Source organism: Hyla sarda, chromosome 1 (genome assembly GCF_029499605.1).
Source record: "Hyla sarda isolate aHylSar1 chromosome 1, aHylSar1.hap1, whole genome shotgun sequence".
In the NCBI taxonomy this organism is placed as follows: domain Eukaryota; kingdom Metazoa; phylum Chordata; class Amphibia; order Anura; family Hylidae; genus Hyla; species Hyla sarda.
This window is the reverse complement of record NC_079189.1, coordinates 211,592,306-211,608,624: the sequence shown is the minus strand read 5'-3', so window position 1 is coordinate 211,608,624 and position 16,319 is coordinate 211,592,306. Positions and strand designations below refer to the sequence as shown.

General features: G+C 40.6%; 1 long non-coding RNA gene across 1 annotated transcript; it reads right to left on the bottom strand.

Moving 5' to 3' along the window:
* Positions 1 to 9,739: 9,739 nt before the first annotated feature.
* On the bottom strand, positions 9,740 to 15,808 carry LOC130362972 (uncharacterized). Its single transcript, XR_008891666.1, has 3 exons — positions 15,776 to 15,808; positions 10,434 to 10,551; positions 9,740 to 10,000 (listed from the first exon to the last, which is right to left on the bottom strand). It is a non-coding gene; the product is annotated as an uncharacterized LOC130362972 (long non-coding RNA).
* Between the last annotated feature and the right edge of the window lie 511 nt (positions 15,809 to 16,319).

Sequence of the window (16,319 nt, the reverse complement as noted above, 5' to 3'; positions counted from 1 at the left end):
GATTTTTTTAATTTTAATAAAATGGTTAACGAGGGCTGTGGGGGAGTGTTTTTTTTTTATAAAATAATTTTTCAAATGTGTTATGTATTTTTTTTATTGAATATTCAGGCTTAGTGATGGAGGCTGTCTAATAGACGGAATCCATTACTAAGCCGGGGCTTAGCATTAGCCCCGAAAACAGCTGGCGCTAACCCCTAATTATTACCCCGGTATCCAGCGCCACAGGGGTGCCGTGAAGAGTCAGTACCAACAGGCCCCGAGCGTCAAAAATGGCACTCCTGGGCCTAGGTGGTAACAGGCTGGCGTTATTTAGAATGGGGAGGGCCAGTAACAATGGTCCTCGCCCACCCTGGTAACGTCAGGCTGTTGCTGCTTTGTTGGTATCTGGCTGATACTGAATATACAGGGAACCCTATGCGTTTTTTTTTCTTAAATAAATAAATAAAATAACGCATAGGGTTCCCACTATTTTCAGTATCAGCCAGATACCAACCAAGCAGCAACAGCCTGACGTTACCAGGGTGGGCGAGGACCATTGTTACTGGCCATCCCCAGCCTAAATAATGCCAGTCTGTTACTGCCTAGGCCTAGGAGCGCCATTTTTGATGCTCCGGGCCTGTTGGTACCGGCTCTTCCCGACACCCCTGTGGCGATCGGTACTGGGGTAATGATTGGGGGTTAGCGCTAGCTGTTTTGGGGGCTAACACTAAGCCCTGACTTAGTAATGTATTCTATCTATTAGTCAGCCTCCATTACTATGCCTGAATATTCAATAAAAAAAAATTGTAAAAATTATTTTATTTTAAAAACACTCCCCCACAGCCCTCGTTAACCATTTTATCAAAATAAAAAAAAAATCAAGTTCATCCGTCGTAATCCATCGAATCCGTCGTAATCCTCTGCATACACGGATCTGAAATGAGAAGAAAAAAACACAAAAAATGGGTTAGGACATTTTTTGCGCTCTCTGCAGGGGAGAGCGCCCATAATGCAATGTCTACCTAAACAAGGAGACTCCAATTGGTGCAAAACTACAACTCAAGTTCTAGTTTAGCAACAGCTGAAGTCTCCCTGTCTGGGTAGACACTGGCAGAAGGGTTGGTTCCCATTATCCAAAACGGACAATGTGAACAGAGCTTCAGACTAGCCTTGATCTCGTCTGTAGCTCCGCCCCTAATGATGTTATCATTAGGGGGCAGGGCTACATGGTCCTGCGGGCACTGGACGGAGCTAAGGGGACTTCTCCATCTTCTGTTTACACTATATACAGCTATCTATATATTGCTCTATATAGTGTTTACCGCCCAAAGGGTTAACCTTCACTGTCCAGCAGTGTAAGTTCACTCTTTCCTTGCCGGGCTGGCTTAGCGCACAGCTCAGCAAGGGGTTAAGTGAGCCAGCAATGTGAATACTGTATACACATTGCAGACTCACTGTATGTTGTTTCTGAGCAGTAGGTATACGATATATATCTACTGCTCAGCATCAGCTGATCTCCCGACTCTGTAGCCTTGAGAACAGCTGATCCCGACAGTCACTTCAGGACGATCGCAGTGGGTGTCAGGAGGAGTGACATCCGCTGTGATCTGTCCCTTACTGCATGTACTACTACTCCCAACATGGAGTGCACACTGCTGGGAGCTGTAGTACCTGCATTAATAGACAGATCGCAGGGAATGTCACTCCTCCTGACACCTGCTGTGATCCTCCTGTATAGAGACGGGCGGCCGCTCTTCTATGGTCCCCTGCACTGCCGTATATATATACATCTATTCATATTTCCCAAAGAGTTGTGATTGGCTGGAACCATCTGAAAAAACAGCTGTCTGTGGGAAATATGAATATGTGTATATATACGGCAGAGCAGGGACCATAGAAGAGTGGTCGTTGCATCTATACATTATACAAGAGGATCCCAATGGACCCCGGCGATCTTTCAATTAGTACAGGTAACTACTACTCCTATCATGGAACAGTGTGTTCCATGCTGGGAGTAGTAGTACTACCTAAAAAATAATAAAAAAAAAAAAAAGTGAAAAACACACACTACAATTTTATTATTGTCGGCTACATTTTTAGTGCCCTACCCACACACATAAATTGATTCCTGTATAAAAATAAATTAAAATTTTTTTATAAAAAAGATAAATTTTGTTAAATACAATTTTTTCCATCACTACTGTATCTTTTTTATTATAATTTTTTTATGGTACCCTAATAACTTTTCATAAAAAAGGTATCTCAAACACTTTTTTGAATTGCTAAAGTCCAAAAGAGAATAAAAACCGCCTGAAAAAAACGCCAAATTTAAAACCCACATGTCGTTTTTCTTGGCGTTTTTTCACTCACATAGACCTCTATGGGAGAAAAACGCCAAGATTTTCCCAAAAAACGCCTCGACAATAGGTCATTTTTTCAAAACTGCCAAGGAGCCAAAAAACGCCAAAATGATAAAAAAAAAATGCCAAACTGAAAAACGCCAAGCGGATTTGGCATTTTGCAGTTTACTATTGACTTGCAGCTAACATCTGGCCACGGTGTTTTTTCACGAAAAAAAAAAAGCCACGCGGGAGAATGGCCATTTTTATTGGCGTTTTTGTAAAAAAAAAAACAATTGGAAACCTAACCTTATGGTATTAGTCTAGAGGCTTATGGTACCTTCTTTTTTATAGTTTTGAGTACTAGGTGTAAGTACTTTTTCCACTTAGCCTCGACTAATAAATTTTGTGAGCTGCACAATATCCATTTTTTTCCTTAAAGGGGTACTCCGGTGAAAACCTTTTTTCTTTTAAATCAACTGGTGGCAGAAAGTTAAACATATTTGTAAATGACTTCTATTAAAAAATCGTAATCCTTCCAGTACTTATTAGCTGCTGAATGCTACAAAGGAAATTCCTTTCTTTTTGGAACACTGATGACATCACGAGCACAGTGCTCTCTGCTGACATCTCTGTCCATTTTAGCAACCATGCATAGCAGATGTATGCTAAGGGCAGCATGGTGGCTCAGTGGTTAGCCCTGCTGCCTTGCAGTGCTGGGGACTTGGGTTCAAATCCCACTAAGGACAACAATAAATAAAGCGTTATAATAACTCAGCAGAGAGAACTGTAATCTTGATGTCATCAGAGAGCCTTCCAAAAAGAAAAGAATTTCCTCTGTGGTATTCAGCAGCTAATAAGTACAGGAAGGATTAAGATTTTTTAATAGAAGTAATTTACAAAAATTTTTTACTTTCTGCCACCAGTTGATTTAAAAGAAAAAAGGTTTTCACCGGAGTACCCCTTTAATTTACAAATCTGCTTGACTTTCTGGAACCAGTTTATAAAAAAAAAAAAAAAAAAAAAAAAGTTTTCCAGTGGAGTAAGCTCAACTAACCTGGACCATAGTGTTTGATTTCTGCTGGTTAATATGCATAGAAGAAAAAGTAGTGCACTGTGACGTGCAGCTTTTTGGCAGCTATGCCCTGCATGCTTGATGTTTAATGGAATGTTAAGTTTTGCTAATGCCATAATTTAACTGGGAAATGCGAGTGCAAAGCGTTCATACATCCTTACAGCCTTTCTAAAGAAATTAGTTTTGATAAATCCTGCTTGCGTTTATACAATTGACATAGTCCGCAGGTCTTGCAGGGGCCATGGTCTAACCCTTGCAAGTGTCCTGCTCTTGAAATTTATACTTTGGCCAGTAATTTTCCATCTTGGAAAACTACATTTTCCTGTATATTATGTTTAGACTACTGTACTTGGTGAAACTATTTAAAAAAGTTAAGCAAAGAAGGTAGCCAGTGGTAACAGTAAAATTCTGTTTATTCGGATCCCATAAAAAACCGCATGCAAGCGGTGGTACAGCCAATAAACAACACCAAGTAAGCGTGGACGCGTTTCGGGTATGCACCCTTTGTCTTAGCACATTATACTGAAATACACATCCAGGTTATATACGGGCGTCTGAAAGGAGAAGGGAGGAGTCTGGACATAGACCAAAAAATTAATCCACTCCATTCTCCCAAACAGACTTACCCTAACACTCATAAGAATATGAAAACCTGATGACATGATAAATATAATTAAAACAATGCAAAAACCTAAATTTGTAAAGTACTACAAAACATAAAAAAAACTGAAAAAAACCAATAACAGTAAAAAAGGTGAGAAACCGCACGAAAAACACATAATATGAACACCCACTTAACCAAAAACTGGTCGGACACATTAATAATGCAAGATGAGATCATTTCTTAAATTTAAACCACTTGGATGGATGGTCTGGAGATTATGTATCCAGAAAACTTCCCTGTTACGTAAAGATCTAACTCTGTCACCTCCTCTTAAATGCCTGTGGACACATTCAATACCGCAGAAACTCATCTCTGAAACATCACCATGATGAATATCCCGAAAATGTCGAGAGACAGTGGAGACATTCACATGGTGCGGATTGACTGCGGCTTGAATGTGCTCTTGAATGCGTTTTTTTAACGGGCGTATAGTACTGCCCACATACATAAGTTTGCAAGCAGTATTGCAAATTATGTATACAATAAAAGTAGTTTGACAATAAAGCAACGAATAGGAAAAGATTGGTTAGTGTTATAACTAACAAACTCCTTAGTAGATTGTGCATGTTTACAAAATATTACCTAAAGTAGGAGCTCGCCTAGAGGACAATCTACAGCCTCCCCGTGTGAATTTTGCCAAGATCGGGTCCTGCAAAAAAAAACGGTAAATATCTCTTAACAATTTTAGTTATTTCATGATATTCTGTACTAAAAGTAGTGACAAAAGTTACATTGTCTTCTCCAGACCGTTTAATTCACAAGTTAGTCTGTTCTTTTTTACCTTTGTTAGATGAAATTAGAAAATATTTTCTGTCTCTATCCCAGACCCTATTCAAAGCTCTATTAATTAGGTTTGAAGGATAACCCCTATTTAAAAGACGTTCTCTATCTACCATGGATTCTTTGCGAAAAAGTTCCTGATCGGAACAATTCCACTTAGCACGGGTAAATTCACCCACAGGCACCACAGAAATTGTGTGCCTTGGGTGACAAGATTTGGCTCTCAAAAGAGAGTTACCTGCACAAGGTTTTCGGTAAAAGGGGTCTGAAATTTATTCCAAGAATAAGTGAACCATAAATTGAATGGGCTATTATTAATAAAATCCATGAATGGGACAAAATTATCCCCATCAAATCAATTCTTCGTAAAAAGAAAAACGCCAAGTCTGCACAGAGAGTCACATTCTCTTCACCTGAATCGGAGACTTCAGATTCCATGTCGGACTTTTCGGATGCCTCCAAATCTAATGCTGCTTCCTCGGCTCGCAATCCATCCCCCAATGTGCCTTACCGCAATCCACGTGGTAAGAAGCCAAAAAACGGGGCAGGCGAGCAGGGAGGAAACATCGGAACCAGACGTTCTCCCCGGGAAAGCAAGCCGAGACATCAATAGCTGAAACCGATGAGGTTTTAAATCTCTCTGCCACTGTCCTGTCGTCACCCCAGATTAAAGTGTTGGCGAAAGGTTTGGGTTTTTCACCCACTTATCATTTTGATGTTTTTGAACAATCTTAGACGTCAATCGGTTTGTTAGATCATTGACTCTCAAAAGACACTTTGACCTTATGCCTTCTGAACTTTCACAAGACATATCTGAACCACCAAGAACTTTGAATTCTAGTGAACCTGATGATTTTTTTAGTGGTGGTACACTGGAATCTGTGTCTAGTGTGCCTTCCCATACATCATCAGCTATTGTACCTGAATTGAATTGTGTTTCTTTCCATGAACAAATGTCTGTGTAATCTTAGATCTCTAGAAATAGAATCTATGAAAGCATCCAACAAAATGGATTCCCATGGTGATTTTTTTTATGAGTAATCCGGATTTTTATCCAGTCCACTCTAGATCTCCTGCTATGGACAGTTTCCAAGACCTAATTATGCATGATTTAGTAGAACTTAAAAATTCTTGCACACGCAAGGGTCGTGGGAACTTGTCCAAGCAGGAGAATCTGGCTATCAAACAAATCAAAGATAACGACCAGTTAATTGTGAGGGCGGCTGATAAGGGGGGTATGGTGGTATGTATGGATGCAGGTTTGTACAGTTTATTGAACAAAAAACTCCTTGCAGACCAGGGTACTTATGGTACACTGCCTTTGGATCCGACATCCCGTTTCAGGGAGGATCTGAGAGCATTGTTAAATTCTGGTCTAGAGTTAGGTGTAATTTCTCAAAAACAATATAATTACATCCTAGTCCCTTATCCCACTACTCCCATTTTTCACTCACTGCCTAAGGTACACAAGGACTGATCCCCCCCCCCCCCATGAGGCCGTTGTGGCGGGGATCGGTTCCTTGAATGAGCGCCTTAGTCAGTGGGTGGATTCAGTCTTAAAACCTTTAGTTCCCCTCTGTCCCAGTTACATTAAGGAACTAACATTTACTATCCATAGTGGACCAGGTAAAATGGGATCCTTCCTTTTCCTGGCTCACTATGAATATTGAATCTTTATACTCCTCTTTACCCCACCATTTATCCATTTTAGCAGTTAATTATATCATGTCCACTTTTTCCACCTACAGTTTTGAGTTGCAGGAATTTGTTACTGAAGCATTACGCTATCTGTTATCTCATAATTTTTCTTCTTTTGACAGAGATTTCTTCATCCAAAAGACGAGTGCCTCTATGGGGGTGAAAGCCTCACCTTCCATCGCAAACATTTTAGTTTTTTGGTGGGAGATGCAATAAATTTTTTGTGATGACAATCCCTTTCAAAAAGATATAGCCTATTTTGGTAGATTTGTAGATGACGTGGTGATAATTTGTACTTCAGATCATTTGAGGTTAGAACATTTTATTAATAATAACCCATTCAACTTATGGTTCACTTATTCTTGGAATAAATTTCACACCCCTTTTCTTGATGTTCTATTAACAGCGGAGACCCCTTATGTACATACTTCCACCTACCGAAAACCTTGTGCAGGTAACTCTCTTTTGAGAGCCGAATCTTGTCACCCAAGGCACACAATTTCTGCGGTGCCTGTGGGTGAATTTACCCGTGCTAAGTGGAATTGTTCCGATCAGGAACTTTTTCGCAAAGAATCAATGGTAGTTAGAGAATGCCTTTTAAATAGGGGTTATCCTTCAAACCTAATTAATAGAGCTTTGAATAGGGTTTGGGATAGAGACAGAAAAGATTTTCTAATTTCATCCAACAAAGGTAAAAAAGAACAGACTAACTTGTGAATTAAACGGTCTGGAGAAGACAATGTAACTTGTGTCACTACTTTTAGTACAGAATATCATGAAATAACTAAAATTGTTAAGAAATATTTACCGGTTTTATTGCAGGACCGGCAAAATTCACACGGGGAGGCTATAGATTTTCCTCTAGGCGAGCTCCTCCTTTAGGTAATATTTTGTCCCCAAGTTTGTTTTCAACCAACAGCGGGACCAGTCCCACCTGGTTACAGATCAAAGGTTTCTACAGGTGTGGCCTGTCCCGTTGTGTAGTCTGTAAACTTGCACAATCTACTAAGGAGTTTGTTAGTTATAACACTAACCAATCTTTTCCTATTCGTTCCTTTATTAATTGTCAAACTACTTTTATTGTATACATAATTTACTGTACTGCTTGCAAACTTATGTATGTGGGCAGTACTATACGCCCGTTAAAAGCCGCAGTCAATCCGCACCATGTGATTGTCTCCACTGTCTCTCGACATTTTAGGAGTATTCATCATGGTGTTGTTTCAGAGATAATTTTTTGCGGTATTGAATGTGTCCGCAGGCATTTAAGAGGAGGTGACAGAGTTAGATCTTTACGTAACAGGGAAGTTTTCTGAATGCATAATCTCCAGACCATCCATCCAAGTGGTTTAAATTTAAGAAATGATCTCGATTTGCATTATTAATGTGTCTGACCTTTTTTTGGTTAAGTGGGTGTTCATATTATGCATTTTTCGTGCGGTTTCTCCCCTTTTTTACTCTTATTGTTTTTTTTCCCAATTTTTTTATGTTTTGTAGTACCTTACAAATTTAGGTTTTTGTATCGTTGTAATTATATTTATCATGTCATCAGGTTTTCATATTCTTATGAGTGTTAGGGTAAGTCTTTTTGGGAGAATGGAGTGGGTTAATTTTTTGGACTATGTCCAGACTCCTCCCTTCTCCTTTCAGATGCCCGTATATAACCTGGATGTGTATTGCAGTATAACGTGCTAAGACAAAGTGTGTATACCCGAAACGCGTCCACGCTTACTTCGTGTTGTTTGTTGGCTGTACCACCGCTTGCATGCGTTTTTTATGGGATCCGAATAAACAGAATTTTACTGTTACCACTGGCTACCTTCTTTGCTTTGCTACGTATACTGGAGTACTTCAGCCGTGTTGGGAATCCTGAGAGCTGACCAATCCTGCCTTTTATTTCAAAAAGTGTTTGCCTTTGGTTTTATTGTTTATCATATAACATTTTGCCAGAATAGATTACTAAACTCCATAGGTTGGGGCTTGAATGTTTACTTTTGCAAAGATGCATTCAGTTTAGTTTCATACTGTGGATGGAAACAATTCAAGTTCTTTACAAAAAAAAAAAAAAAAAATGTGTGCCTGACTTTCAGTGATCTTCTGCTGTAGCCATTTGATGGTTCCCGATTCCCACTGCTTTCTATTGTCTATTTCTTTTTTGATGCTAGAAAATGCCACAGAAGTGACCCGCCTAAGATTGGCTGAGCTCCCACTTCCTTATGTTCAGATGGAAACTAGGAAGTGCTGAGGAACAAGGACTGGATACCATGATCTGCATGAGGATGGAAATAATGGCAGGTGAGTATTGCTTTTTTTTTACTGGCCACTATTAAAATGATTTTCTGTATGTGTTTTATCTTTATATGTGGCAAGATGGCTGGGATCTTTGCTATAAAGGTTGCTTTACAGTGTGGCATTGTGCCTTTTATGACAGTGAAGAAGGTGCCTTGGTTGTAGCGATATCACCATTGCTATTGTGGTTAAACTGTGGCAGTGATGGGGTACTATGGCTTTGATTGATGACATTAGTTGTAGGGGTATGGTACACACAATGCACCTACTATCTAAAAAAAAAATTTTTATTCAAGAACATTTTTTCTCATAGTCTTCGTCATTTTCCGTAATAAAAACTAAACAAGAACAAGGTGTACATGACTCCAGAATTAGCAAAAATTATTACTATTCAGTGAAAGAACTAAAGCACAACAAAAAATATTGCATTTTTGTTAATTGATTATAGCATTTACTCAAGGTGGCCGCGAGGGCTGCTCAAAGTCCCTTTGGTACCCTTTAGACGCCTCCTAAACCATTTTATATTTAAAAACGATATTAAATTTAAAAAAATAAAATTGGATTTACACTTCTGCCAGGGAAACCCCATGGCAGTCAGCACTTAGCAGCAAGCCAATTCTATGTACAGCAGCATTTGCTTTTTGTAGTGCTGGGGCATCTGCTGTACATAAAGAATACAATAAATAGTAAAATAATAAAAATGCCTAAATAAATCATTATATTTTAATGAAATCTTTTACATTTTAAAATTCAAACAAAATTTTAAAATTCAAACTAAAATTAAAACTAGACTAAAACTAAAAATATTCATAGGTGCGTGGCCAGCTGCCAAGGAGAGAGGATGCAGGGGTGAATAGCTCCTGTGCGGGCTCCGTTAAACACCGGCTAAAAACGGCTAACTGCACACACAAGTGATCTCTTCTAAGTCCAGAGGAAGCTTAGCACACAGTGAACTGGTATTTTCCCACCCTGGGGTGTCCAGACCCATAAAATCCGGCTTTACAACTTCGGCGGGAATGAAGCGGCAGAGTGAGAAGGCGCCATCTTCCCCAGGATACCCTCCTCTTACCTCAGTTAATAGAGACGTGAGAGTCTGTCCTCAGCTGCCGCATGTAGCTCTCCTCACCTGCTCTGGAGCCCGCGGTGCCCAGAGGGAAGAGACAGCTGCCAAACTCCCTGCAACAGAAAGAACCGGGTGAGCAGTCTGGAGAAGGGAGGGTTCCCCTGCCACTACACAGTATAACACCGCCATTGAGGAGGGCCACGCTACTCCCTTAACACCACCAGCTGAGGGGTTCACAGGCTCCAGACAGCCCTTCAGTTCCGGGAGCACCCAGACCTGCGTGCTCAAATACTTGCCGCATGTAAAGATAGCGATCGGCTTCTGCAAGGTGCCCTGCTGCCTGACAGGGGTGAGGGGGGGGGGGGGATAGTCGCAGCGCCACAGCGAAGCGCCGCCATTACTAAAGTCCCCTGGCCCACCTCTGCAAATCGGGGGGATTCCGCAGCCACCTCGGATACAGCTTCATCTCACTCGCACTTGGAATCCAGATTAGTTCCTCATATAAGGATTAATCAAAGCAACACTAGTGAGTACATACAGACTTACCTGAAAACTACCTGGTGCTGGACTTCGCTGCCCTGGTGCGGCGAGGCTCTTCTCCTAAGCCCTCTATCTGAAACAGCTTGATAATCTGATTCAGAGATCCTCTCTATTGGGAATAAACCTGATAAAATACAAACATCTGCATATCTAACTTGCTTGTCTATGCTCCTGGAGACTCTTTTGTTCCACAATATAACTTACTTTTATATATTTTTATATGTGCTAGTTGAATGAGGACTTGGATTCTAATAAGGCCCTGTACTGCATGTGGACACTGATTGAAAAAGACTTTTACCTAACCCTGTCTGCTCACGTACTGCCTTAAGTTTACCTGTACTGCACTACAATTCCTACCTAAACCTTACCTACTTGCACTGAATAAGGTCCAGGCCCGGCGGAACCACCAGGCGGACCAAGCGGCTGCTTAGGGGCGGGCAGGTTCGCAGTCGGGGGTGGGGCGGTAAAATGAATCTCTTTTTTTTTTTGGACATCCCTGCGGGCTGCTGAGTTGCGGATCAGGCAACTTTAAAACAGTGACCAGCGGCGGCTCCTGTGGGCCCGGACTCCTCCTGCTTTTTCTATATTTCATATTTCCTTACCTGGCCGCGCTCGGCAGGCTCAGGTGATGCGTCAGGTCTTGTGGGCTGTGAGAGTGACGTCTCCTGCGGCTCCTCTGCACGGCATCAGGGACGTCACTCATCATTTCCTGCAGGGCACAGTTTTCTTCATTACACCCCAGAGCTGCAGGAAATTATGAGGGACGTCCCTGACGCTGTGCAGAGGAGCCGCAGGAGAAGTCACTCTCACAGCCCACAAGACCCGACGCATGAACCTGCCGAGCGCGGCCAGGTAAGGAACTATGAGAAATAGAAAAAGGAGGAGTGAGGGGGGAGCAATGAGCAGGGGACGATTATGAGTGGGGGAGGATGATGAGGTAGAGGGGGGGGGGGGTAATGATGAGCATAGGGGGAATGATGAGCGGGGGGGGGGTTAATGATGAGCAGGGGGTAATGATGAGCAGGGGGTAATGATGAGCAGGGGGGTAATAATGAGAAGGGAGGGTAATGATGAGCAAGGGGGGCGGGAATGATGAACGGGGGGAGAATGATGAGCAGGGGTAATGATGAGCAGGGGGGGAATGATGAGCAGGGGGGAGAATGATGAGCAGGGGGAGGGAATGATGAGCATGGGGGGGGGAATGATGAGCATGGGGGGGGGGGAATGATGAGCAGGGGGGAGAATGATGAGCATGGGGGGGAATGATGAGTAGGGGGGATGATGAGCAGAGGAAAACACGGGAAAAGAGGCGGGGGGTTAAATATGGCACAGGGGCTGATAAAAGGGAGAGAAAGGAGGGGGCAAACTGGGGATCAAGGGGAATCAGAGTTGGGGGGATGATGAGGCATATATTTCAGAGCTATAGTCATTTATTTTACATAATTTTTTTTCCCCTCAAATTTTCCTGTGAAAATGAGGGTGCGTGTTATATGCCAGTGCGTGTTATACGCAGATAAGTACTGTAATTCCTCCTCCCCCACCTCACATTCAGCAAGACATCCATGTGTCCTGAAAGATCTTTTCGGGACACAAGGATGTCCCGGTTACCTTTCTGTGGCCACCCCCCCCCCTCTCCCCCCAGTGCAATAAAAAAAAGTGTAAATAAGCATGTGGTATTGCCACGTGTGGAAATGTCCAAATTCTAAAAATAATACCTCTAATTAAACCGCACGGTCAATGGCATATGCACAAAAAAATTCCAAAGTCCATAATAGCGTAATTTTGGTCACTTTTTATATCATGAAAAAAAAAGCTATCAAAAAGTCAGATCAATACAAAAACGATAAAAACGATAAAAACTTCAGATTACGGCACAAAAAATTTGTCCTAATAGCACCGTGAACGCGGAAAAATAAAAAAGTTATAGGGGTCAGAAGAGGACAATTTTAAACGTATACATTTTCTAGTTAGGATTTTTTCCAGAAGTAATACAAAATCAAACTTATATAAGTAGGGTATCATTTTAATCGTATGGACCTACAGAATAAAGATAAGGTGTCATTTTTACCGACTAATGTACTGTGTAGAAACGGAAGCCCCCAAAAGGGACAAAATTGTGTTTTTTCTTCAATTTTGTCGTACAATGATTTTATTCCCCATTTCGCCGTAGATTTTTGGGTAAAATGACTGATGTCATTACAAAATAGAATTGGTGGCGCAAAAAATAAGCCACAATATAGATTTTTAGGTGCAAAATTGAAAGAGTTATGATTTTTTAAAGAGGAAAAATTGAAGATGCTAAAACGGAAAAACCCTGAATCCTTAAGGGGTTAAATAAAGGTTTATGCCATTGACTGTGAGAATTCTTATATTTTCATTTATTGGACATTTATGCATGTGGTGATACCAAATATGTTGGTTTATTTGTTTTTACTTATTTTTTGAAAAATGGGGAGTAAGGGGAGTGATTTAAGCTTTTATTAGGTTTTTTTTTTTTTTGTTTACAATTATTGCCTTTGTTGTTTAATTTTTTTTTTGTCCTATAGGGAAGTTTTTCCACATACTGTGTCTTCAATTGCTTCAAAACTACAAATCCCATCATGCCCTTTAGCTGTCTGTGTCTGTTGAAGGTTGTAGTTATGCAATAGCTGGCAGCAAATTTTTTTTATGAAAAAGTGTGCCTCCAGCTGTTGTATAACTACAACTCCCAGCATGCACAGGTAGGGGGGGGGGGGGGGGCGCCAAAATGGAGCTTTGCTTGTGTAGGCAGAAATCCTTGCACCAGCCCTGATAAGGTCATCTGAGAAAAATCTACACTAATTGAAGTTGACGTGTAGTTCTCCAGAGCCGCCACTAGATGGTGTAGTTGTATTACAATTCATTCTTCTAATAATTCCCTCCTAGTGCAATTTCCTTCCTGGCATCTTTAGGAAATTCAAACTAATAGACTGTCCTTTGCCAAGTTATGCCAGCTAGGCATGGGAAGAAAAAACCTACCACTACTAAACTCACCAAATTCTACTCACCTAAAGCATCACTTCACTTCACTTCACTTCATCAATTATCACTCTCACCTACAGTTTTGCCTTCTACAGCATACTCTCCACAAAGGGCATCACAAAGACTTCCTGATGACTCCAGCCTTCCTCCTAACATGGAACAGGCCATGAGATCCCTCTTCCAAGAGTTCAGAGAAAACCTACAACGTGACTTCATGACCTCACTGAGCTCTCTGGCCAAGGAAGTCAGTGACATAGGTGATAGAACAAATCACCTGGAGATAAAAATGGGAGAGTTCACGGAAGCACATAATGCAATGGTTGACGACCAGAACGAGCTTAATGAAGACATGGTAGCAATCAAACTGAAATTAGCAGATCTTGAGGACAGGTCGCGAAGAAACAACATCCGCTTCAGAGGAATCCCAGAATCTGTGCAAGCTTCGGACCTACGAGAGTTCTTAATCGATTACTTTGTTATTCTGGCTCCTAATACGGATCAGAGAGACATGATAATAGATAGGGTCCACAGGATTCCTAAACCATCTCACTTACCTTCCACAGTTCCAAGAGACGTACTTGCAAGAATACATTTTTATCATTTCAAAGAAGAAATACTAAAAAGAGCTAAAAAAAAACCTCCTGTTTTGCCAAATAACTTTATATGCCGACTTGTCTGCGGTCACATTAAAAAGAAGGAAGGATTTCTCTGTGTCCACGACTATCCTTAGAGAAAAAGGAATCCCTTATCGCTGGGGATTCCCGGTCAAACTTTTGATTTCTAGGAACGGTACCATGCACGAACTAAGAACTCCTACACAAGCTCTCCAACTAATGGAGAAATGTTTCCCTGATGCCATTCCTGCCAAGGAACCAACTCCTCCGAAAAGAAAGGCGGACACTTTACATACTGAATGGAAGACTGTGGGATCCTCCTCCAGCCCAGCTGCCCAATCCTCTTCTAGATCTTCTCCTGTGTCTACTAGCTCCAATATCAGGAAGGAATCACCAACTTGAACTTATAGACTGATATACAAAGTCTTGAATAATTGCTAGACAGGGTTGCCTTAATATGAGGTTATAAGAAGTTCTTCATTTTACTGAAAATGTTTTTTCAGGCATAATTCTGCTCAGAATGTGTGTTATGTAGTTTTTTTTACTTTTATTTACGGGGTCCGCTCAGGAGACCTCTTTCTATAGTATTCTACTAGCTGGTTATTCTACACTAGCTATACATTGTCTTACTGACAGATTGCCTACCCCCAGGCCTAGCCTATGTCTATAGATAGGTGCAGGTATGTTCACTTTGAACAAATGTTGATGATGGTTATATATTCTTTGATTTTATTCTGTTTGTTTTTTTTTTCTTTCCATTTTTCAAGCATGACTCCACAGGCATTCCCCTTCTTTATCCAACCTTCTGCCATGATGGGTTATTTGGGTCTCGGACTTGGGTAAGTGATCTCAACACTCAATTCTTCACATACCACTTTGATGGTGATTACATTGTCTACATTGAATGTTAAGGGACTAAATAGTCCTTTTAAAAGATCTTTATTCTGGAGTGACTGCTCTCACCTAAAATGTGATGTAATATGCGCTCAAGAAATGCATTTGCTTGAGTCCGACACACATAGGATGAAAAACAAAAGGTTTCCACACATATCCTGTACTCCCAACCAACATAAGAAAAAAGGGGTATTAATCGCTATACAAAACACAATAGCATTCCAATTAATAAATGTTGTCTATGATAAATATAACAAGTCCATACTTTTAAACTGTATCATTAATAATGAAAAGTTTACCATAGTTTCGCTTTATGCCCCTAACAAAAAACAAGGGAAATTTCTCTCTCATGTTATGGGCGTTATCAACAAACATAAATTCGGTGCCATTCTGTTGGCTGGTGATTTTAACCAGGTGATGTCCCCCGCAATAGATAAATCCCTTTCAAAACCTACAGAGAAAAATACTGCAATATATACTACCCTGTTTAAAGAGGACATGTACGACACTTGGAGAGCCTTCAATGCTAATGACAGGGATTATACTTTTTTTTTTTCACATTCCCACAAAGTATACTCTAGAATAGACCATATTATCTCGGACAAATGGCTGCTCCAAAAAGTGACCTCTGCGAAAATAGGTTATTATACCATTATAAGTTGGTCTGATCACGCTCCGGTATCTATTACCATTAGGGAACAATTTAATTCCCCAACATATTTCCCTTGGCGTCTGAACAACTCCCTTCTTAATGACCCGATTAATAAGATGACGATAGAAAGGGATTTACAGGAATTTTTTTTAAATCAATGATCCTAAAGACACAGATATACTCACGACCTGGTGTGCGCATAAAGCGGTGCTGAGAGGGTCATTTATTAAATTAGCAGCTGCAAACAAAAAAAAAAATAGACTTCAAAAAACACAAACATTAATGCGGGACATTAAGAACCTGGAAGACTTACATAAACAAACTAACGACCCTAAAATACTCTCGGAACTTAAATCCCTTCGCTTTCAACTATACCAAGTTCTTCACTATAAATTTGATTATTTGTTTAAAAAAGCTAAAACTCAATATTACTGGCAGGGTAATAGAGCAGGTAAAATGCTAGCAAACACATTTAAAAACATTGCTGCTAAGTCCAAAATTTCTTATCTTTTTAATAAACAAAAAGAGAAAATTATTAACCCACAAAAAATTTCTGATACATTTGCAGATTATTATAATGACCTTTACAACTTAAAATTGGACCCTTCTACTCCTCAGCCTACTAATTCTGTTATTCAAGCATTTTTGTCTTCCATGTCTCTGCCATCGGTAGACGATGATACCCTGGTCTCTCTAAACCAACCCATTACTCTCTCTGAGGTCACCTCAGCT